This window comes from Scyliorhinus torazame, chromosome 12 (genome assembly GCF_047496885.1).
Source record: "Scyliorhinus torazame isolate Kashiwa2021f chromosome 12, sScyTor2.1, whole genome shotgun sequence".
NCBI lineage: Eukaryota > Metazoa > Chordata > Chondrichthyes > Carcharhiniformes > Scyliorhinidae > Scyliorhinus > Scyliorhinus torazame.
Window position 1 is genome coordinate 214,107,089 of NC_092718.1, and position 24,121 is coordinate 214,131,209.

Consider the following 24,121-nt stretch of genomic DNA (forward strand, 5'->3'; position numbering starts at 1 on the left):
CGCCTATGTAAGGCGCGTTGGCGGCGGCCGCGCTTCACAGCTGTTGTTGCAATTCCGCCAGCGCCGCAGGGGAGGAGGGACAGCAGCAGGAATTATTATTATATACAGTGCAGAGGAAAATAAGCAGACTTTGATTTTTTTTGGGGGAAAGGGGGGAGCAAATTGACAGGAGCAAATGAAATATTTACAGGTAAGGAGGTTGGAGCACTGAGGTTTTGCTGAAAATGCAACATTTGCTATTGTGCAGATTGCTGTGAACAGGATGTGAGCTTTTGTTTTTCTCTGTCTCGGATGCAGAAGCAGCTCAGGCTGGTGGTGATAATAATAATAATGCAGCTGCCCTGTGAGTGTGTCTGGGGGAGGAGGGGCTGAGTGTGTGTGGGGGGGGGGCTCTGTGTTTGTGTGTGTGGGGGGGGGGCTCTGTGTTTGTGTGTGTGGGGGGGGGGCTCTGTGTTTGTGTGTGTGGGGGGGGGGCTCTGTGTTTGTGTGTGGGGGGGGGGGGCTCTGTGTGTGTGTGGGGGGGGCTCTGTGTGTGTGTGTGTGTGGGGGGGGCTCTGTGTGTGTGTGTGTGGGGGGGGGGCTCTGTGTTTGTGTGTGGGGGGGGGGCTCTGTGTTTGTGTGTGTGGGGGGGGCTCTGTGTTTGTGTGTGGGGGGGGGGCTCTGTGTTTGTGTGTGTGTGGGGGGGGCTCTATGTGTGTGTGTGTGGGGGGGGCTCTATGTGTGTGTGTGGGGGGGGGGGCTCTGTGTTGGTGTGTGTGTGGGGGGGCTCTGTGTTGGTGTGTGTGTGGGGGGGCTCTGTGTTTGTGTGTGTGTGTGGGGGGGCTCTGTGTTTGTGTGTGTGTGTGGGGGGGGGCTCTGTGTTTGTGTGTGGGGGGGCTCTGTGTTTGTGTGTGGGGGGGCTCTGTGTTTGTGTGTGGGGGGGCTCTGTGTTTGTGTGTGGGGGGGGGGCTCTGTGTGTGTGGGGGGGGGCTCTGTGTGTGTGGGGGGGGCTCTGTGTGTGTGGGGGGGGGCTCTGTGTTTGTGTGTGTGTGGGGGGGCTCTGTGTTTGTGTGTGTGTGGGGGGGGGCTCTGTGTTTGTGTGTGGGGGGGGGCTCTGTGTTGGTGTGTGTGTGGGGGGGCTCTGTGTTGGTGTGTGTGTGGGGGGGCTCTGTGTTTGTGTGTGTGTGTGGGGGGGCTCTGTGTTTGTGTGTGGGGGGGGCTCTGTGTTTGTGTGTGGGGGGGCTCTGTGTTTGTGTGTGGGGGGGGCTCTGTGTTTGTGTGTGGGGGGGGGGCTCTGTGTGTGTGGGGGGGGGGCTCTGTGTGTGTGGGGGGGGCTCTGTGTGTGTGGGGGGGGGGCTCTGTGTTTGTGTGTGTGTGGGGGGGGGCTCTGTGTGTGTGTGTGGGGGGGGGCTCTGTGTGTGTGTGTGGGGGGGGGCTCTGTGTGTGTGTGTGTGGGGGGGGGGCTCTGTGTGTGTGTGTGGGGGGGGGGGGCTCTGTGTGTGGGGCTGTGTGTGGGGGGGGAGACTGTCTGTGGGGGGGGGCTGTGTTTGTGTGTGTGTGTGGGGGGGGGCTGTGTGTGTGTGTGTGTGTGTGTGTGTGTGTGTGTGTGTGGGGGGGGGCTGTGTGTGTGTGTGTGTGTGTGTGTGTGTGGGGGGGGGCTGTGTGTGTGTGGGGGGGGCTGTGTGTGGGGGGGGCTGTGTGTGGGGGGGGCTGTGTGTGTGTGGGGGGGGCTGTGTGTGTGTGGGGGGGGCTGTGTGTGTGTGGGGGGGGCTGTGTGTGTGTGGGGGGGGCTGTGTGTGTGTGGGGGGGGCTGTGTGTGTGTGGGGGGGGCTGTGTGTGTGTGGGGGGGGCTGTGTGTGTGTGGGGGGGGCTGTGTGTGTGTGGGGGGGGCTGTGTGTGTGTGGGGGGGGCTGTGTGTGTGTGGGGGGGGCTGTGTGTGGGGGGGGCTGTGTGTGGGGGGGGCTGTGTGTGGGGGGGGCTGTGTGTGGGGGGGGCTGTGTGTGGGGGGGGCTGTGTGTGGGGGGGGCTGTGTGTGGGGGGGGCTGTGTGTGGGGGGGGCTGTGTGTGGGGGGGGCTGTGTGTGGGGGGGGCTGTGTGTGGGGGGGGCTGTGTGTGTGTGTGTGGGGGGCTGTGTGCGTGTGGGGGGGGGGCTGTGTGCGTGTGGGGGGGGGCTGTGTGCGTGTGGGGGGGGGCTGTGTGCGTGTGTGGGGGGGGGCTGTGTGCGTGTGTGGGGGGGGCTGTGTGCGTGTGTGGGGGGGGGGCTGTGTGCGTGTGTGGGGGGGGCTGTGTGCGTGTGTGGGGGGGGCTGTGTGCGTGTGTGGGGGGGCTGTGTGCGTGTGTGGGGGGGGCTGTGTGCGTGTGTGGGGGGGGCTGTGTGTGTGTGGGGGGGGCTGTGTGTGTGTGGGGGGGGCTGTGTGTGTGTGGGGGGGCTGTGTGTGTGTGTGTGTGGGGGGGGGCTGTGTGTGTGTGTGTGTGTGTGTGTGTGTGGAGGGGGGCGGCTGTGTGTGTGTGGGGGGGGCTGTGTGTGTGGGGGGGGCTGTGTGTGTGGGGGGGGCTGTGTGTGTGGGGGAGGGGCTCTGTGTGGGGGAGGGGCTCTGTGTGGGGGAGGGGCTCTGTGTGGGGGGGGGCTCTGTGTGTGGGGGGGGGGCTGTGTGCGTGTGTGGGGGGGGCTGTGTGTGTGTGGGGGGGGCTGTGTGTGTGTGTGGGGGGGCTGTGTGTGTGTGGGGGGGGCTGTGTGTGTGTGGGGGGGGCTGTGTGTGTGTGGGGGGGGCTGTGTGTGTGTGGGGGGGCTGTGTGTGTGTGTGTGTGGGGGGGGGCTGTGTGTGTGTGTGTGTGTGTGTGTGTGTGGAGGGGGGCGGCTGTGTGTGTGTGGGGGGGGCTGTGTGTGTGGGGGGGGCTGTGTGTGTGGGGGGGGCTGTGTGTGTGGGGGAGGGGCTCTGTGTGGGGGAGGGGCTCTGTGTGGGGGGGGGCTCTGTGTGTGGGGGGGGGCTCTGTGTGTGGGGGGGGCTCTGTGTGTGGGGGGGGCTCTGTGTGTGGGGGGGGCTCTGTGTGTGGGGGGGCTCTGTGTGTGGGGGGGGCTCTGTGTGTGGGGGGGGCTCTGTGTGTGGGGGGGGCTCTGTGTGTGGGGGGGGCTCTGTGTGTGGGGGGGGCTCTGTGTGTGGGGGGGGCTCTGTGTGTGGGGGGGGCTCTGTGTGTGGGGGGGGCTCTGTGGCTGTGGGGGGGGCTCTGTGGCTGTGGGGGGGGCTCTGTGGCTGTGGGGGGGGCTCTGTGGCTGTGGGGGGGGCTCTGTGGCTGTGGGGGGGGCTCTGTGGCTGTGGGGGGGGCTCTGTGGCTGTGGGGGGCGTGGGGCGGGGGCGTGGGGGCGTGGGGCTGGGGGGGGGCGTGGGGCTGGGGGGGGGCGTGGGGCTGGGGGGGGGCGTGGGGCTGGGGGGGGGCGTGGGGCTGGGGGGGGGCGTGGGGCGGGGGGCTGGGGGGGGGCGGGCGGGTGTGTGTGTGTGGGGGGGGGCTCTGTGTGTGTGTGGGGGGGGGGGCTCTGGCTGGGGAAGGAGGCTCTCAGCCCGCTGCTCCTTGCTGCATTATGGGGAGGGCAGCGTGTCTGCCTGAGGCTCTCTGCCTCCTCCTGCTCGGCCCCCTGAGCTGCTGCCGCGGGCAGGCTAACCTGATTTAATAACCATTACAACCTCCTTGTTGTTGTTAAGGATTATTTGTTGTGGCTCTCGGCTGTCCTGCCTTTAGAAAACCCAACCTATGCCGACTGCTCGGACCCGTGTGTGTGTCTCTGTCTGTCTGTGTGTGTGTCTCTGTCTGTCTGTGTGTGTGTGTCTCTGTCTGTCTGTGTGTGTGTGTCTCTGTCTGTCTGTGTGTGTGTGTCTCTGTCTGTCTGTGTGTGTGTGTCTCTGTCTGTCTGTGTGTGTGTGTCTCTGTCTGTCTGTGTGTGTGTGTGTCTCTGTCTGTGTGTGTGTGTGTCTCTGTCTGGGGGTGTGTGTGTCTCTGTCTGGGGGTGTGTGTGTCTCTGTCTGGGGGTGTGTGTGTCTCTGTCTGGGGGTGTGTGTGTCTCTGTCTGGGGGTGTGTGTGTCTCTGTCTGGGGGTGTGTGTGTCTCTGTCTGGGGGTGTGTGTGTCTCTGTCTGGGGGTGTGTGTGTCTCTGTCTGGGGGTGTGTGTGTCTCTGTCTGGGGGTGTGTGTGTCTCTGTCTGGGGGTGTGTGTGTCTCTGTCTGGGGGTGTGTGTGTCTCTGTCTGGGGGTGTGTGTGTCTCTGTCTGGGGGTGTGTGTGTCTCTGTCTGGGGGTGTGTGTGTCTCTGTCTGGGGGTGTGTGTGTCTCTGTCTGGGGGTGTGTGTGTCTCTGTCTGGGGGTGTGTGTGTCTCTGTCTGGGGGTGTGTGTGTCTCTGTCTGGGGGTGTGTGTGTCTCTGTCTGGGGGTGTGTGTGTCTCTGTCTGGGGGTGTGTGTGTCTCTGTCTGGGGGTGTGTGTGTCTCTGTCTGGGGGTGTGTGTGTCTCTGTCTGGGGGTGTGTGTGTCTCTGTCTGGGGGTGTGTGTGTCTCTGCCTGGGGGTGTGTCCCTGTCTGTGTGAACAAAGAACAAAGAAAAGTACAGCACAGGAACAGGCCCTTCGGCCCTCCAAGCCTGCGCCGACCATGCTACCCGTCTAAACTAAAATCTTCTACACTTCCGGGGTCCGTATCCCTCTATTCCCATCCTATTCATGTATTTGTCAAGATGCCCCTTAAACGTCACTATCGTCCCTGCTTCCACCACCACCTCTGGCAGCGAGTTCTAGGCACCCATTATCCTCTGTGTAAAACACTTGCCTCGTACATCTCCTCTAGACCTATGCCCCCTAGTAATTGACCCCTCTACCCTGGGGAAAAGCCTCTGACTATCCACTCTGTCTACGCCCCTCATAATTTTGTAGACCTCTATCAGGTCGCCCCTCAACCTCCGTCGTTCTAGTGAGAACAAACCGAGTTTATTCAACTGCTCCTCATAGCTAATGCCCTCCGTACCAGGCAACATCCTGGTAAGTCTCTTCTGCACCCTCTCTAAAGCCTCCAAATTCTTCTGGTAGTGTGGCGACCAGAATTGAACATTATACTACAAGTGTGGCCTAACTAAGGTTCTATACAGCTGCAACATGACTCGCCAATTCTTATACTCAATGCCCCGGCCAATGAAGGCAAGCATGCCGTATGCCTTCTTGACTACCTTCTCCACCTGTGTTGCCCCTTTCAGTGACCTGTGGACTTGTACTCCCAGATCTCTCTGACTGGCAATACTCTTTGAGGGTTCTACCATTCACTGTATATTCCCTACCTGCATTAAACCTTCCAAAATGCATTACCACACATTTGTCTGGATTAAACTCCATCTGCCATCTCTCCGCCCAAGTCTCCAAACAATCTAAATCCTGCTGTATCCTCTGACAGTCCTCATCGCTATCTGCAATTCCATCAACCTTTGTGTCGTCTGCAAACTTACTAATCAGACCAGTTACATTTTCCTCCAAATCACTTATATATACCACAAACAGCAAAGGTCCCAGCACTGATCCCTGCGGAACACCACTAGTCACAGCCCTCCAATCAGAAAAGCACCCTTCCATTGAAATTAAATGAATTGAAAATCACTTGTTGTCACATGTAGGCTTCAAATGAAGTTACTATGAGAAGCCCCTAGTCCCCACATTCCGGCGCCTGTTCGGGGAGGCTAGTAGCTACTCTCTGCCTTCTATGACCAAGCCAGTTCTGTATCCATCTTGCCAGCTCACCTCTGATCCCGTGTGACTTCACCTTTTGTACCAGTCTGCCACGAGGGACCTTGTCAAAGGCCTTGCTGAAGTCCATATAGACAACATCCACTGCCCTACCTGCATCAATCATCTTTGTGACCTCCTCGAAAAACTATCAAGTTAGTGCGACACAACCTCGCCTTCACAAAGCCGTGCTGCCTATCGCTAATACGACCCCTTGCTTCCAAATGGGAGTAGATCCTGTCTCGAAGAATTCTCTCCAGTAATTTCCCAACCACTGACTTAAGGCTCACCGGCACAGGGAGTAATCCCGAGATTACAACCCTAGAGGTCCTGTCTTAACTTTCTGCCTCGCTCCCTGAACTCCTGCTACAGGACCTCATCCCTCTTCCTGCCTATGTCGTTAGTACCAATATGTACCATGACCTCTGCCTATTTGCCCTCCCCGTTCAGGATGCCCGCTACCCGTTCTGAGACATCCTGGACCCTGGCACCAGGGAGGCAACATACCATCCTGGAGTCTTTTTCACATCCACAGAAGCGCCTGTCTGTGCCCCTGACTATAGAGTCCCCTATGACTTGCTCTTCTGCGCTTTGAACTCCCTGCTGAACATCAGAGCCAGCCGTGGTGCCACTGCTCTGGCTGCTGCTGTTTTCCCCTGATAGGCTATCCCCCGGACAGTATCCAAAAGGGTATACCTGTTCGAGAGGGGGACAACCACAGGGGAATCCTGCACTGACTGCCTGCCCTTTATGGTGGTCACCCATTTCTCTGCCTGCACCTTGGGTGTGACCACATTTATATAACTGCGATCTATGACGCTTTCTGCCACCTGCATGCTCCTAAGTGCATCCAACTGCTGCTCCAACCGAACCATGCGGTCTGAGAGGAGCCCCAGTTGGTGCACTTTCTGCAGATGTAGCCATCCGGGAGGCTCCACATCTCACAGTCCGAGCACTGCACCCCTCGAATTGACATTGCATCAATTAATTAGTAAATTAAATTTTTTTAAAAGTTACTGTTAACTATATGTTCCCTAGCACTAGATTTCTACTATAAATGTAAAAGCTAAATACAGTACTCTCCGATCTCTGGCTTAGATACCCCTCTAAATTATGATTAAGTAATCAATTAATTATATTTAATTAGTTTAACAGTTTCATTTTTAAATTTAGCGCAGATTCCCTATCAGCCAATCAGGTCACAACTTTCCTGTGACATCACTTTTCAGTCCCCCCCCCCTTGTTGGATCACTCCGAATAGCAGAATATCTATCACTTAACTGTTCCCAAGCTGCTCCCCGGCTCGCTCTCTCTTGCTCCCGAAAATGAAGGCCGCTGGAACCTGGGGGTAAGATTTTATATCACCTACCTTCCCAGAGTGCTTGCTGGTTTTCTCTCTGCTTCATGGAATGCACTCTGGATCTTTCCCTGCTGATTACCAGTTACAAAGCCAAACGAAGGAAACAGCACCTCCTCGCACCCCGTGCCAAATTACCACACTGCCCCAAATGACCAAGTCCCAATTCCCACTCTGGCTGTGTCTCACTCACTCAGGCTGTGTCTCCTTCACCTGCGCAAAGCTTACTGCGTGTGTGCGTGCGTGCGTGCGTGCGTGCGTGCGTGCGTGCGTGCGTGCGTGTGTGCGTGTGTGCGTGTGTGCGTGTGTGCGTGTGTGCGTGTGTGCGTGTGTGCGTGTGTGCGTGTGTGCGTGTGTGCGTGTGTGCGTGTGTGCGTGCGCGCGCTGCTGAAACCAGCTGTTTATAAAACCGCCTCCGCTGAGCAGTCTGGGCACTTTCTGTATGTTCCATGTACACCGGGCCGGATAGCTGATGGAAGAGAAGCTTGAGCAATGCAGCAACTCCTTTTAGCGTAAAGTCCTGATGGTCCCCGGGGACCAGAGGCTGCTTTCCCCTTTGAGGGGGGAGAGCTGACTGGTGGTGATTTAACCTGAGGGTCACCGCGCCTCGGGAGAGGGGCCAGGCTGAGAAGATTAACCTCAGCCGATGCTGGAATTGAACCCGTGCTGCTGGCTTTGCCCCACGTCACTAATTAGCTGTAGCCAACTGAGCTATACTAACCCCCCCGCTTAACTTGCAAGTTTGATTTTGTTTTGTTTTTTAGTTAGGAAAGGGTTTGAAGAAATATGGAACCAAGCTAGATACATGGAGTTAAGATAGAGATCAGCATTGATCCATTACAGCCTTTGTTCAAACCTGGCCGGGCAGCACGATGGCACAAGTGGATAGCATTTTGGCTTCACAGCGCCAGGATCCCAGGTTCAATTCCCCACTGGGTCACTGTCTGTGCGGAGTCTGCACGTTCTCCCCGTGTCTGCGTGGGTTTCCTCCGGGTGCTCCGGTTTCCTCCCACAGTCCAAAGACGTGCAGGTTAGGTGGATTGGCCGTGATAAATTGCCCTTAGTGACCAAAACGGTTAGATGGCGTTATTGGGTTACGGGGATAGGGGTGGAAGTGACGGCTTCAGTGGGTCGGTGCAGACTCGATGGGCTGAATGGCCTCCTTCTGCACTGTTATGTTCTATGGACAAAAGCACTGAATTCTAGAGGTGAGAGTGACTGCCCTTGACATCAAGGCTGCATTTGACTGAGTATGACATCAAGGAGCCTTCGCAAACTTGGAGTCAATGGCAATTGAGGGGAGGGAGGAGGAGGAGGAGGGGAGGGGGGAGGGGGGAGGGGGGAGGGGGGAGGGGGGAGGGGGGAGGGGGGAGGGGGGAGGGGGGAGGGGGGAGGGGGGAGGGGGGAGGGGGGAGGGGGGAGGGGGAGTGCTGGTTGGAGCCACAACTGGCACAAAGGTGGTTGGAGGTCAGTCATCTCAGTCCCGGGTCATCACTGCAGGAGTTCCCTCGGCCCCAACCATCTTCAGCTGCTTCATCAATGACCTCCCTTCCATCATAAGGTCAGAAGTGGGGATGTTTGCTCGTGACTGCACAATGTTCAACATTATAATGAAGTCCATGTCCAATTGCAGTGAGACCTGGACAATATCCAGGCTTGGGCTGACCAGTGGCGAGTAACATTTGTCCCACCAAGTGCCAGGCAATGACCATCTCCAACAAGAGAGACTAACAGTCATTCCTTGACACTCAATAGCATACAGTCCCAATATCAACATCCTGGAGATTTCTATTGATCAGAAAATAAATTGTGCTAGCCGTATTAATACCGTGGCTACGAGCAGGTCAAAGGCTAGGAATCCTTTGGCGGGTAACTCACCTCCTGACCCCCACAAAGCCTGTCCATCATCTACAAGGCACATGTCAGGAATGTGATGGAATATTCTCTACTTCCTGGGTGAGTGCAGCTCCAACTACTCTCCAGAAGCTTAACACCATCCAGGAGAAAGCAGCCCGCTTGATTGGTGCCACTTCCACAAACATTTAATCCCCCCCCCCTCCACCGATGAACAATGGCAGCCGTGTGTACCATTTACAAGATGCACTGCTGGAATTCACCAAGGTTCCTTGCACAGCCCCCCCCCCCCCCCCCCCCCCCCCCCCCCCCCCCACCCCAAACCCATGACCACTACCATCTCAAAGGACATGACAAGCAGATCCCCGTGAACACCACCACCTGGAGGTTCCCCTCCAAGTCATTCACCGCCCTAACTTGGAAATATGGCCATAATTATCCGGGTGTTGTGATTTCTTCACTGTCGCTGGTCACAAAACTGAATGACGACCAGCTCCTCCAGGGCTGAGCGTTTTCTTTTTTTCTGCTTACGTTTTCCGTCAGTTTTTTGATGCTGCATTTCCTCCAGGTCCTCCTTTTCTGCGTTGATCGATTATTGAAATTGGCAGAAAGGTCGGCATGTATTGCCGCACGCCTTGGGAAGATGGTGGTAGGAGTTCTCCCGGAACTGCTGCAGTCCACGGTGTTGCTCTCATGATTTTGGGTAGGGATTTCCGGGATTCGGATCCAGGACTGGTGGAGGAACGGTGGTTAAAATCTTACGCCAGGAGGTTTTGTGTCTTCCAGAGACACTTGGTGTTTTGGCCATGGGGTTTTGCGATATTTCTGTTTTCGCCCTTTTACATGGTCGGGGAGGTGCGCCTGAAAGCTCGCTGCATTACAGGGTTACAGCACAGAAGGGATCCACACTGCCTGCTGCGGCTTGGATGGTTCACTCTGAAAGGAAAATGCTGGAACGGCCTTTTCACTGTGAGGTGCTGCGCACGCACTCGCTGATTCGCAACATTAAAACGATGAGCAATCAGGATTTTAAAAAACATTTAAAAAAAAAAAAAAAAAAAATTTATTTACGGGATGTTGGCATCGCTGGTTAGGCCAGACTTTATTGCCCATTCCTAATGCCCTTCACAAGGTGGTGGTGAGCTGCCTTCTTGAACCGCTACAGTCCTTCGGGTGTAGGTGCGCCCACTGTGCCGTTGGGGAGGGAGTTCCAGGATTTTGTCCCGGTGACAGCGAAGGAACGGCGAGATATTTCCAAGTCGGGGTGGTGGGTGACTTGGAGGGGAACCTCCAGGTGGTGGGGATCCCAGGTATCTGTTGCTCTTGTCCTTCTAGGTGGTAGTGGTCGTGGGTTTGAAAGGTGCTGCCTAAGGAACCTTGAGTTACTGCAGTGCATCTTGTAGATGGTACACACGGCTGCCACTCTTCTTCGGTGATGGACCGCTTGAATGTTTGTGGAAGGAGGAGCAATCAAGCGGGCTGCTTTGATCTGGATGATGTCGAGCTTCTTCGTGTTGTTGGAGCTGCACTCATCCAGGCAAGCGTCACACTCCTGACTTGTGCCTTGTAGATGGTTGACATGCTTTGTGGGGGGGGGGGTCAGGAGGTGAGTTACTCGCCGTAGAGTTCCTAGTCTTTGTCCTGCCATGGTAGCCACAGTATTAATGAACTGGCTAGTCCAGTTCAGTTTCTGATCAATGGTAACCCCCAGGAAGTTGATTAAGTGCTCAGAAACATAGCTCGCCCTTAAAATATCTTATTTATTTATTTTGTAAAATAGGTTTCGAGTACCCAATTATTTTTTCCCCGATTTTTAGGGGCAATTTAGCATGGCCACGTTGGGCGTTTCTTTTACTTTGTCTTCCTGTGGCTCTGTTCCAATTATGGCAATCCGTGAGTTTGCCCTTCTTTCTGTGTTATTTATGTCTTAATGCTGAGAGCAGCCAGGTATCAAGTGATAACCACCACAAGTTTCAACCGGCTATCGATCAAAGAGCCCAAACACCAGTTAGTTAGTTCAAGGTCAAGGGCACTTTATTTACACACAATTAGTCATGCAACATAAACACTACTAGTTAACTACACCTATCAGCTAAGACAACCTGTACTTGACTTCGGGCACCCGGCTTAGGTCAGAAAACAGTGGCCGCTGTTCAATTCTGGATCTATCGGGTTCGAAGGAGTAGCTGCTGCTCAGCTGGGCCCATCCGTCTGGTAGCGGGCGTTGAATTTGGACTCTCTTCTGGTGTTGCTGCACTTGGAGATGGCCGTGACCGGGGTACCAAGACCAAGAGACAGCGAACATATGGCAAACTCTTGTACTTGGGGAGGGGGGTTCATGCTCTTCTGGGTGGTCATTCGATTTGGGCCTTACTAATTGGGTGATCCCTGATCACTCTGTTCGATTCCTTAGCCAAGAAGTGGGCAGGGATCTGGGTGGCTGGGTGTGTCCCAAGCGGTCACTGACCCCGTTGTTTGCGTTTCCCTTGAGCAGGGAGTGGCGCCGAAATGTCTGGGACTGTCCCGGTCGCTCGAGTACCAGTCCTTTGTCTTGGTGGAGATGGGCCACCAAATTGTAATCGGCCCCATTAAAATGCTAATTGGTCGGAGTTTCAATACCGTCTGGACTTCTTGCTTGCAAATATGCATTTCAGGCTCTGAGCCTTGGCTTGTCCATTTTACCCGCCAGGCTTTGCGAGCTTCTCCGTACCTTGTTGGAAGTGGCCATCCCAGATGGTTACACTCCGTCCTCTTGATCCTCAACGCGAAGCGTGAAGGATCACAATACTGGGCCGTCTTTGTTCTCTGAAATGCTGGGTACCCTTAACCAAGGACAGTTTCTCTGTACCTTGTTGGAAGTGGCCATCCCAGATGGCTACACTCCGTCTTCTTGATCCTCAACGCGAAGCGTGAAGGATCACAATACTGGGTCATCTTTGTTCTCTGAAATGCCGGGTACCCTTAACCAAGGACAGGTTCTACTCTACTCTGTCCTCTGGGTCAAAAACATTTTCCTAATTGTCCCTAAACAACACATGTCTAAGAATTTCTAGGGGACCTCGAACTGTCTCTAACTAGACTACACTCATGCTGCTATTTATCAATCAAAGAACGTATCTTACAATACAAAAAATATCCGATAGCAGCATCACATTTCTTCCTATCACTAACATTCACATACAGAAAAATAAACTTTATTAACAAAACAACAACTGCGGAATTTATTAAAGAGGGAGGTTCAGAAAGAGTGTCGGGTTTGCTGGAGTCTGAGGAAAGGGGCTCTAAATATGTATACTGGAGGGGCGGGAGGCTGTCCTCCGTTTTCGCAATCTGATTGTCTGGACGATATTGTACACTATGGCTATCACTAGTAAGGCTTCCACTGTGTAGGTTAGTGAATACCACTTAACGAGATTCTCACACCATGTGGGGATATCGGTGGCTGGGTGAGTGTGTGTAGTGTAGGTTCTGGGCTGGGTAGTGTGTTGGGTAGTCGTCTTCGGGGCCTGTGTGGTGAGGGGGATAGAGGTGGGTAACGCGCGCACCTGTATGTTCCAGCGACAATCATGATGCCGATCATCAGGGTCGTCTTCATTTTGTTCAGGTTTTCCTTTGCCTTCGAGTATCTTTCTAAGCAAAGTATCTGTTATAATCGTGTTGTTTAACATCTCGTATGTCTGTCTGTCTCTCCTTAACGTTTGTCCCATTAGAATCGTCACCATATGTGACTCCCTCATTTTTTTTTAAACAACCATTTGCGGAGACAAGACATCCAAAAGGTTCTGTGTCACAGTGCAAGCACTCTCGCAGCCTGTGGTCGATGGGCTGAGTGGGCAGACAATTTCTCCATCCTCTGCGAACTTGTTTTTCTAACCAAGTGTTTCTGACTTGCAAATAGTATGTGGGGGATAGCAACCGAAGGGTTGCCGGAAAGGGCAAAAGTTGTGGCAAAAAACATTCTTTAAACCACAGGGAAGAAAAAGAACAGTAAAAGAGTTTCGAAAACAATTATCCGAATGGGGTAGTGCATATGATCCGTGGCAGGGCAAGAATGGGTGGGATCCCCGGGCAGGGTGGTGATCAGTGCCGTTGCTTCACTACCCGAGCTTGGCTGACCAAATGTATAGGGGGTCCTCAGGCAGGGCGGGGATAAGTGCTGTTACTCCACTGCCTGAGTGACCCTTCCACGAGCGGTAAGAATTTGTAACTATATGGGCTCCAGACAAACTTGTTTCATTAACTGCCATGTGGCATCGGAAGAGTAGTTATGACTGCATCAAGAAAGTGTCCGTGAGGACGACACACAAAAGAGAACGAACAACATTTAAACACAAACCAAACATAAAAGCGGGCAGGTTCCATCAGAGTACAGGAGACCGTAAATCTCAATCTGTTCCTGACTCTCATCATCTGGACATCTCGAGGTTCCAGTCCAAAAAGATTTTCGAAGGCGTTACCATGGTGGGAGTCAGACTCAGAGTTGTCACCATCTCCCGGGTGCCAAACTCATTCATGGAGTTTGCGTGCTAACGCGGCGTGTGCCGATGTGGGGGTCCATTTCATCATTCCTAGTCAGGCGACCGGAATTGTCACAGTGCCAGTGCTTCATGCTCCGTAGGGGGGCTGGTGGCGGGTCAGGTTCCGGTGTGGGCAAATAAATCGCTTCAAAGAGGCTGAGCGTATTGTGGTCGGGGTCTCGGGGGGCCTGTAGTGACTGGGGCCTGGTTCGAGGGAGCTTTGTTCGGGTCTCTCGGGGGCTTCGGTTGTGCTGTCGCTAGCAGCCGAATCAAGTGTCAGGGTGAAATTTGATTCTGGGGGCGTGGTCAAGGTCATGTCTGTGGATGTGCTGCTGGGGGAGGTGGAAATTGGGTTGTCAATGGGCGGGTTCTCATTGTCTGCCATCGCAAGTGGCTGCACTGCGTTCCATAAACCTTAACCTGATTTACATGGAACCATCCTGACTTTCCGTCCGGATACGTGATTTTTATAAACCGAGGGGCTTCCGAGATTGAATAGGGTCCTGCAAATTTTGGGGAGAGGAATGAGCTGGGGCTGTATAAGGTGATCATTACTTGCTATCTGACCGTATACTCTGTCGGGTGTACTGTCTTATCAAAGCAGGCCTTGCTCTGCTTTCGTTTAGCGCCTAGTCGAACAGCTGCAGCGAGCTGTGCTGCTTTAATATTCTCTAGCATGTGCCGGACTGCTTTCTCAGGTGTCAGGGCGGTGACTGCGGGGCTGGCCAAATCAAGTCTGAAAAAGTATTCTGTACCCTTCATGGGTTGTCCGGTTATGAGGGTATGGGGGGTATATCCTGTTGAGCTCGACACTGTGTTCCTAATAAACATCAGTGCCAATGGGAGCACCGTGTCCCATGTTGTATTGTGCTGCTGCACCAATTTTCCAAGTGTGGCCTTCGGTGTCCGATTCATGCGCTCCACAATGCCACTGGACTGCGGGTGATAGGCAATGTGGAACTTTTGCTTAATCCCAAATATCGTCATCACATTTTTCATGACCCTTCCCGTAAAGTGGGAACCTTGGTGCGACTCAATACTACGGGGGAGTCCCCATCTTGTAAAAATTTGCTCTGTTAAGATCTTCGCCGTCGACTTGGCTGTATTTGTTCTCGAGGGGAACGCGTCGACCTTTTTCGTAAATGTGTCTATCACCACTAACACGTACTTGCATCCATTTCTGCAGGGGGTGGGGGGGGGGAGGGGACCAATGTAATCTAATTGAAGGTTTGTCCACGGGCTTTTGTTCACGTGTCGTAGCTGGGCTTTTTTCGCATACCCATCGGGGTTGTTTTGAGCACCAATTAAACAGTTTTCGACGTAATGGGACACGCGGGTTTCAAATCAGGCCACCAGCAGAGAGATCTGAGGTGGGCAAGGGTGGATTCAATCCCTTGGTGTCCATGTCCGTCATTGAACTTGCAAATTACCTCATTCCTATCCTGGGTGGGGACTACATAATTCCATCTTTTACAATGATTCCCTCATGGACCGTCAAAGAATTCCTAAACTTTTCGTAGGGAGCTGGGAAGTTTCCTTTTAAAATGTCTTTTAATGCCTCGTCTTCTTTTTGTGCCTGGGAGAGGTCTTGGATGTTGGTCTGGGAGCTGCGTGTACTGGGGCACTCTCGAGGGGGGGGGGGGGGGTTGACAAAAGTGGCCATGTCGTGAGCCTGCCTTCGCTAGGGCATCAGCTTTCACGTTACCGGGTGGGGAGGAACGATGGTGACTTCTTACTTTGACGATGCCATATTTCCTGCTTTTAGCTGCCTGAAGGCTATGTTTGAGCAGTGGGGCTGAGGGTAGAGGTTTTCTGTCGGCAGAAATAAATCCTCTCGATTCCCACAGGGGTAGGAATTCTGTTAGGCTGTTGCAGACGTATAAACTGTCCGAATATGTCTGCAGGTGTCGGGAACGAATCGGGGTGCTGGACAATGTAAGCAATGGCTGCTAACTTGGCTGCCTGCGAATCTAAGTGTCCAGGCAACTTTAAAGCTAACTCTTCTAAAGCGCGTCCTTTACATAAATACCGCAGCCTGTTATCCTTTTTCCCTCGAGGACTGTGGAGGAGCCATCTACGTAGGTTCTCAGTGCTTTGTCTGTGGGCTGGGGTCCGATACCTGTCTTGGTACCGACTGGGAAACAAAGGGGCTTGTGCTGTGCTTGGGGGTTATGATCTCGCACTCGTGGGGTTCCTGCATAATGCAAATTATCGGCCAGAAACTTGTGAGTTTTTGTCCGTTTTACAGTGATGTCACGTCCCTGTAGGAGTAGGGTCCATCGCGCTGCTCGAATTTGGCTTACTGTGCCATCTTTTAGCCTGCCGTCCAATAAAAACTGTCGGGGTGTGCTCGGTCAAAATGGTTACTGGGTTGAATCCGGTTATGTACGAGAAGTACTGTACCGCCCAGAAAACTGCTAACGGGTGTCTCTCGCAGGCTGAAAATCACTGTTCCGCCGGATCTAAGACTCGTGAGGCGTAGGCTATGGGTCCTAGACGATCGTGCCTTTCCTGCAGGAGTACGGCCGAAAGTGTTCGGTCTGTGGTCGCTACCTCGATCGCGTATGGGGAGTGTGGATCTGGGGCTTGCAAAGCAGGGTCTGTGCTCAGGACGCGTTTCAATGCATCCACGGCATCCGTGTGCTGTGGAAGCCATTTCCATGGGGCCTGTTTCTTTAGGAGCTCGGAAAGTGGGGCTGCTTTTGTGGCGAATCCGGCTCTGTGGTTCCTACAATATCCAACCAGTCCTAAAAATGGCCGGAGTGCTGTAACGTTTTGGGGCAAGGGCAAATTTACAATGGAATCAGTGCGTTTGAGTTCTATCTCACACTTCCCATGCGTGGTGACCGTACCTAAATATGTGACCTTTAGCCTGAAGGATTTGGGCTTTCTTGGGGTTAATTTAGCATCCAATCGTTGTGAGCAGTTCTAATAATTCAGAAAGAAGCGAGATGTGCTCTTCCTTGGTGTCCGTCTGTAGGAGCAAGTCATCCACAGACTGAACAAGGCACTCGGGGCGGGAAAATTTAGATAATCGGTTTGCCAATTGTCTGTGAAAAATGGAAGGAGCGTTGTGGAAGGCACGTCCACGTGTACTGCTGTCCCTGGAAGGTGAACGCAAATTTATACTGGCATGCTTTGTCCAGTGGAATGGACCAAAAGTCATTACTGATATCTAACACCATAAAAATTTTTGACTGGAGTCCCTGTCTCAACATGGTATCGGGACTCGTGGCAATGGTGGGGGCTGCTAGAGGAGTCACTTTGTTCAGTTCTCTGTAGTCGATGGTCAGCCGCCATGATCCATCGGGTTTTCTTACTGGCCCAATCGGGGCATTATTTGTCGATGCAACGGGACGAATCGCGCCTTGCTTCAATAAACTTTGAATGACCTTGGCTATCTCTCCCTCGGCTTGCTGGGGGAAGCCGTACTGTTTCCGGGGCTTGGATCGGAACCTGTAGTGTTTACTACACCTGGTATTTTGCCGCAGTCGTGCTTGTGCTGGGCAAATGCTGCCTGATGTCTTTTCAAGACCTCTCAAACCGCTTTGTCTGTGGTAATGGTTTGTGGATCAAACCAGTACTCGCCTACTGAGCTGATCCTATGGACATAATCTCCTACTGTGAGTGTGGCGGGGGCTCGCGCCGCTCTAGCCATTTTCCATATACATCGGTTGACTGGGTCGAATGAAAGGTTGTGTGCACTCATAAAATCGATGCCTAGGATGTGTTCTGCTGCCTGGGGCAAATCTACTAAAACAACCGAGTTTTTTGTCCTAATATTACCTAGCTGTACGTCCACAGTGGCAGTGATATGTCCCTGCTGGCGGTGACCTGTAAAGCCACTAAGGGTAATGGTCTCCGTAGTGGGCCATTTCTCTTTCTGGTACACATTGGAGGAGTTTAACGTGGTTCAGGACCCTCCTGTGTCCCAAAGGAACTCTACCGGGTGTCCCCGGACTGTGCCTGCAACAACTGGTCTTCCGGACTTATCCCAAAGGGTATTGCAGACCCAAGTTGGGGAGACGAACACCGTCAGTCAATGCCATTCATGGCCGAATTATCTGATCGGGCGCTAACGCTGTGAATAGGTTGGGCATTGTTTCTGGGGGGGGGCGCGTTTGGGTGCTGATTCCTTTGCTGCTTCGGAGGGGCTTGACATTCTCGGGCATAATGTCCTTTCTGTCCACAATTATAGCATTCCTGTGCCTTGGGGTGCTGCGCTGTACCTCTGCCTTCATTTACCCATGCGGGGTCTTGGTGTGCCCTTAGTGGATTCATTGTGGCGTCTACTCTCTCCTGCTCTGTCTTTCTCTGTACAGACTGTTCCCAAGCTCTGGACAATCGTTTCAGAACCCACACTTTATTGTGTGCTGGGTCTGAAGGGTCGTAACTGGCGCATGCCTTCTGTCCTGTCTCTGTGGCATGGGACACTAACGAACGGGTCCATTTGGTCGTATTGCCTGCTGATAAATGGGCGCGGGCTAACTCACCAAATACCGCAGTAAAATGGATCCAAAGGCGTCCAGCAAACGCTGTTGGATGCTCTCCCTCTTTCTGCCTGCACCGGTTGAGTCCGTCGACCGGATGATCTCTTGTATCCTATGGCCGTTTTCACTTCTTGGAGGCTACCTCCTCCTACATTTTGTGGGTCGGGAAGGGCTGAACTGGCGGACGGGTCTAAGCGCATAACTATGAGCTTAACCTGCTCCGGCTCGTCTAAATCATACATGAGGGTTTGTTGTTTTACTAACTCTGAAAAAGTGATGTGGGTCCGATGTGGGGTGGAAAGTATCTATCTTCTCCCGGGCATCTCGTAACTGGGTGATCGATAATGGGGTGGTGTACACAAAACCGGGTTGGCCTTCCGTGGTAACCCTGCGCTGTGTGGTGATGGGGTTCATTGGGTTGGGTGCTGCCTGTGCAATCGGTGCTGCGGCTGCTTTTCTTTTCGGGGCCTGGGGGGCTCTCTTTTGATTCTCGGTCTCGCTTACGTTGGGCCGTTTCACTGAGTTCCTGCCAGTCGGGGCCGGCTTCCTGGTCGAGCTGTGGGCCAAAGGTGTCTCTAAACCCATTTTGAACTGATAGCGGGGATTGCACCCTTGCAATTTGCTGCCTGCATTTGGCATGGTCCACCGAACACTGCCTCTGTTCCGTGGTGGAACTGTGGCGTGCTCGGAGGGCTGCCTTTAGATCATCGCACTGTTTCTTTAACTGCTGCACCTGATTCTCTTTCTCTTCTCTTACCATTACAGCACGCTGTGTGTCCTGGTAGGCCTTATCGTACTGGATTTGGAAGCTGCTAAGGTAGGCGACAGGTTTGATGTGCCCTCTTGACATCATCCATTTCCTTGTCCTTCGCTGCTAACTGCTCCCGGGGCTGTACATTTAATCTCTCGCTTTCACTGATATCTACCTCTCTACCTCTCCTCAAGCTGCTTGCTGAGCGTCCTCACGACCTCCTCTGTGTCTCAGAATTGTGCCAGACAGGACACGATTGTCATCGGCTTACGAACCGTAGTCAAACTCCTCTTGTGGATCTCGGTCAGGCTGTCCCACCAAGTCTGTCCTATGCTCCAGGACCTGTCTCTTCATTGGCGCAAAACTCAGACCATAGGGGCCCTCCTTTCCCCTTTAGGAATCTCCTAATCTCCTCTTCCCATACGGGACACTGTTCTGGTCTATTGGTCGCTGCGACCCCGGGCTCTTGTGGATGCATAAGGCGTTCCACTGCCTTCATGGCCATCCCTACAATTACTTCTGTCTCCCGGAAATTTGGAACAAGGGGGAATAAAGCGGTGGTGCAAACACTGGTACGGCCGAGCTATTTTAAGGTTTACGCAACTCCCGAAAGTTTCACGCAACAAAATCTATCGAGTTTACCTTGTATCCCTTTGTTGGTACGCTTGCAAGTTACACACTTCCGAATTCTGGAGGTTTGGTCGATATTGGTTTCGCTTGTGGTCTCTTTTACTTTGTCTTCCTGTGGCTCTGTTCCAATTATGGCAATCCGTGAGTTTGCCCTTCTTTCTGTGTTATTTATGTCTTAATGCTGAGAGCGGCCAGGTATCAAGTGATACCACCACAAGTTTCAACCGGCTATCGATCAAAGAGCCCAAACACCAGTTAGTTAGTTCAATTAGTCATGCAACATAAACACTACTAGTTAACTACACCTATCGGCTCAGACAACCTGTACTTAACTTCGGGCACCCGGCTTAAGTCCGAAAACAGTGGCCGCTGTTCAATTCTGGATCTATCGGGTTCGAAGGAGTAGCTGCTGCTCAGCTGGGCTCATCCGTCTGGTAGCGGGCGTTGAATTTGGACTCTCTTCTGGTGTTGCTGCACTTGGAGATGGCCGTGACCGGGGTACCAGGACCAAGAGACAGCGAACATATGGCGGACTCTTCTTCTTATACTCGGGTTTTCGCGCTCTTTTGGTCAGTCTTTCGATTTGGGCCTTACTAATTGGGTGATCCCTGATCACTCTGTTCGATTCCTTAGCCAATAAGTGGGCAGGGATCTGGGTGGCCGGGCATGTCCCAAGCGGTCACTGACCCCGTTGTTTGCGTTTCCCTTGAACAGGGAGTGGCGCCGAAATGTCTGGGACTGTCCCGGTTGCTCGAGTACCAGTCCTTTGTTTTGGTGACCAAGGGCCATCAAATGCTAATCGGCCCCATTACAATGCTCATTGGACGGAGTTTCAATACCGTCTGGACTTCTTGCTTGCAAATATGCATTTCAGGCTCTGAGCCTTGGCTTGTCCATTTTACCCGCTAGGCTTTGCGAGTTTCTCCGTACCTTGTTGGAAGTGGCCATCCCAGGTGGCTACACTCAATCCACCTAGCCTGCACATCTTTGGGACCTCATTGCCGCAGTCCCAGTGCTAACCACTGCCACGTGCCACCCGCCTTTAAAATATCTTGACGTACTCTGCACGGTGTGAAGATATGATACAGCAGGTTTAGTAGTTGAGGCCATGACACCAGTGAATCACAGTGTAGCCTGGCCACAGTTATTATGTAGAGCTGGCAGTGTTTTGTAAGAAGAACTTGCATTTCTATAGCACCTTTTACAATCTCTGGATGTCCCAAGTAGAGTTTATGGCAAATTAAGTATCTTTTTTTAAATTTTGCTAGCGTGGGGTCACCTTGTAGGGAATCACAGTAGCAAATCCACACACAGCAAGCTCCCACAAAGGTAATCTTTTCTTGAGGTGTTGATTGAGTGACTAAGCAAGGACATCCAGGGAGATCCCCGTGGCTCCTCTTCAAAATAGCATCCGCCTCAGATGGCTGGTGGTCTTCATTTTAACATTAGAGTCAAAAGATGACGCCTCTGACACTTTTTTTTTTAGTGCTCTTTCAATCCTGGACTGGGAGTGCTGGGCTGTCGTTTTGTGCTCCAGTCTGTGGAGTGGGACTTCAGCCCACAATTAGCCCAGGGTGTCAGCAAACCCTCGCACTTGCTCCTGTTACACACCACCTGTATTTCACGATACACTCATTTCATAACACCCCCCGCAGCATTGCATTGCTATTTTACCAAAGGTTTACAACACGGCCCAAAAAAGTATGGTCGTAGAGTCTGACAGTACCAACCCCAGGGCTGGTGCATCTTTACAAAGAGCCAGAGTTTCCAGCCTATCTCATGCCCAAGTCTGGTTTGTCGAATTTCGGCCATTCTGCCTTTTAACGGGTATTAACCCTTCAGCCGGAATGGTCTGTTCCATGTCCGTTCCCTGGATCCTTATTGAGTTGCTTATTCTAAAGTTTAAAAAATAAAAAAATTTAATTGGTAAGGGGCGTGATCCGGCTGCTATAGTACATCAGGGAAGTACAAACCTTGAGTTTCAACCCACACCTACCAGTACGTAAAGGAAAGATGCCCTCTTTAAAAGAAAAAGTTACTTTTTAATGTGTTATAGAATCATAGAATCATAGAATTTACAGTGCAGAAGGAGGCCATTGGGCCCATCGAGTCTGCACCGGCTCTTGGAAAGAGCACCCTACCCAAGGTCAACACCTCCACCCTATCCCCATAACCCAGTAACCCCACCCAACACGAAGGGCAATTTAGCATGGCCAATCCACCTAACCTGCACATCTTTGGACTGTGGGAGGAAACCGGAGCACCCGGAGGAAACCCACGCGCACACGGGGAGGATGTGCAGACTCCGCACAGACAGTGACCCGAGGCGGAATCGAACCTGAGACCCTGGAGCTGTGAAGCAATTGTGCTATCCACAGTGCTACCGTGCTGCCCACAGGCAGTGGTAGCACCACCAAATTGTTCAGCTGAAGGGTCATTTCTGCAGAAAATCAAAGTTTAGCCATTTTGGTCAGTTTATAACTGGAGACCTGCGTTCAGCTACGGTACCATCAGCTTTTAAAGTTGGTGGTTCTTTTTTTAAAAGATTAATATTGGTAAGACTGGATCCTCCTGTTTCAGACGGTGAGAATTAATTGCAGAGGCAGGGCATTTGAGAAAACAATCTTTTAAATGTCCCACAGGGAAAGTATTCTCCCGCTGTAAGATTTAATTAGCTGCGTTGTTAGCCTCATCTCAGCTGGTAGCAATCTCAGTCGAGTCAGGAGGCCATGATTTCAGGCGGCCCCCCCCCCCCCCCCCCCCCCCACACCACCGACTGGAGCGCATTACCTGGACAGATATTAAGAGTGCAGTGCCGAGGGAGTGCTGCGTAGTTACGAGGTGCTTTCTGAGGCCCTGTCCTTCTTTAAATTTGGAGTACCCAATTCATTTCTTTCAATCAAGGGGCAATTTAGGACAGCATGGGAGCACAACGGTTAGCACTGTGGCTTCACAGCGCCAGGGCCCCAGGTTCGATTCCCAGCTGGGTCACTGTCTGTGCGGAGTCTGCACGTGTCTGTGTGGGTTTCCTCCGGGTGCTCCGGTTTCCTCCCACTATCCCCGAAAGACGCGCTGTTAGATGAATTGGACATTCTAGATTCTCCCTCTATGTACCCGAACAGGTGCCGGAGTGTGGCGACTGGGAGATTTTTACAGTGACATCATTGCCATGTAAGCCTACTTGTGACAATAAAGATTATATAAAAAGCAGTTAAAAAAAATTATAATAAAACATTTTTGCGTGTCCAATCCACCTAGCCTGCACATCTTTGGGTTGTGGGGGCACAACCCACGCAGGCACTGGGAGAATGTGCAAACTCCACACGGACAGTGACCCAGGGCCGGGATCGAACCCGGGACCTTGGCGGCGTGAGGCAGCAGTGCTAACCACTGCACCACCGTGCTGCCCTTCTGAGGCCCAATCAGCCCCCTCGGGAGTGTGTTAAGGATCCCATAGCACTATTTGAAGAAGAAGGATGGGGTACTTCTGTCCATTGTCCTGGCCAGTATTTCTAACTTGGAACAACATCAAAAGCCTTCCCCTTTGTTTAACCATCACGTTCTGTAGATTCATTGAATAAGTCTGCTCTTTCATTTTAAAATGGTGGGGGTAGGGGGTGGGGTTAGAGATACACTTCGTTGCCCCTTCCTCATTTGGTTCTAATCACAATTCTTTCCCGGGTGAGTGTTGATGGGTGGCACGGTATTTCAAAGAGAGCTGGGAGCTTCAATCCACGTCCCTGCTTTTTCTCAAAGTCTCTGCACTGCCGTGCTGAACTGTTCAAGTGCAAACAAGACCTAGATTCTTAAGATAAAAAGCAAATTACTGCGGATGCTGGAACCTGAAACGAAAACAAAATATACTGGACAACCTCAGCAGGTCCTGGCGGCATCTGTGGGGAGTGAAGGGAGCTAATGTTTCGAGTCGGGATGTCCTGGGTTCATGGATAATGAAACGTGTTGCCAGAAATGCCTGGGCCAGTTGGAATGTTCCTTGTAGAGGCCGCAGCCCAGGACTGGTCAACGCGCCACTCCCTGCCTTTCCATGTGGCGGGGAAATGGCCCAGAGTGACCCAGAAAAGGGACTGGAGCAGGCACAGCAGCAGAGCGGCTATTTTCCTGGCCTAATGCGCTAGAGACCTCGACTAATGATTCACAGACGTCCGTTCAAATCCCACCTCGGGTGTGGAAACTCAGCCAATCGGATAAAAAGCTTGTACCGTGTGAAAAGCATACAAGTATCAAATGTAAAGAAAATATAAAATCCATCTAGCACCCTAAAATCTTTAGGGAAGGAAATCTGCCATCCTCGCCTGGTCTGGGCTGTCTGCGGTTCCAGACCTCCCTCGAGTGCTCTCTAAAATAGGCTCACAATCCTCTCCGATGGGCAATAAATGCTGGCCTCGACGGTTCTCCCCAATGGGAACAGTTTCTCCCCATTCCCTCTGTCCAGGCCCCTCGTGATTTTGAACAGGCAGCTCTGATCAAATTTCCCTCCCTCTCGGGAGAACAGCCCCAGCTCCTCCAACCCATCCAGCGGACCAGAGATTTGGGACGAGGGTGTGTGTGTTCATTGAATGATGAAGCAAGCTCGAGGGGCTGAATGGCCTACTTGTATTTCTTGTGTTCTTACAGGAGCTGGCACTTTGGGCCAGATTGTTTCTGTCTGTTTTGACAGCACTAACGAATGATTCTTTCTGTGCCAGGTTGGCTGAGCTAGACACCAGTCCCTTTGGCTGCCCCCCCCCCCCCCCCACCCATTTCCGAGGCCAGTGGCCCTGCCTCTCCCCCACC

General features: G+C 52.8%; 1 long non-coding RNA gene across 1 annotated transcript; it reads left to right on the top strand.

Annotated features, from left to right (window-relative positions):
• Positions 1-24,117, top strand: LOC140386965 (uncharacterized). The gene is made up of 3 exons (XR_011933714.1): positions 1-190; positions 18,712-18,763; positions 24,034-24,117. It is a non-coding gene; the product is annotated as an uncharacterized lncRNA (long non-coding RNA).
• The last annotated feature ends 4 nt before the right edge of the window (positions 24,118-24,121 follow it).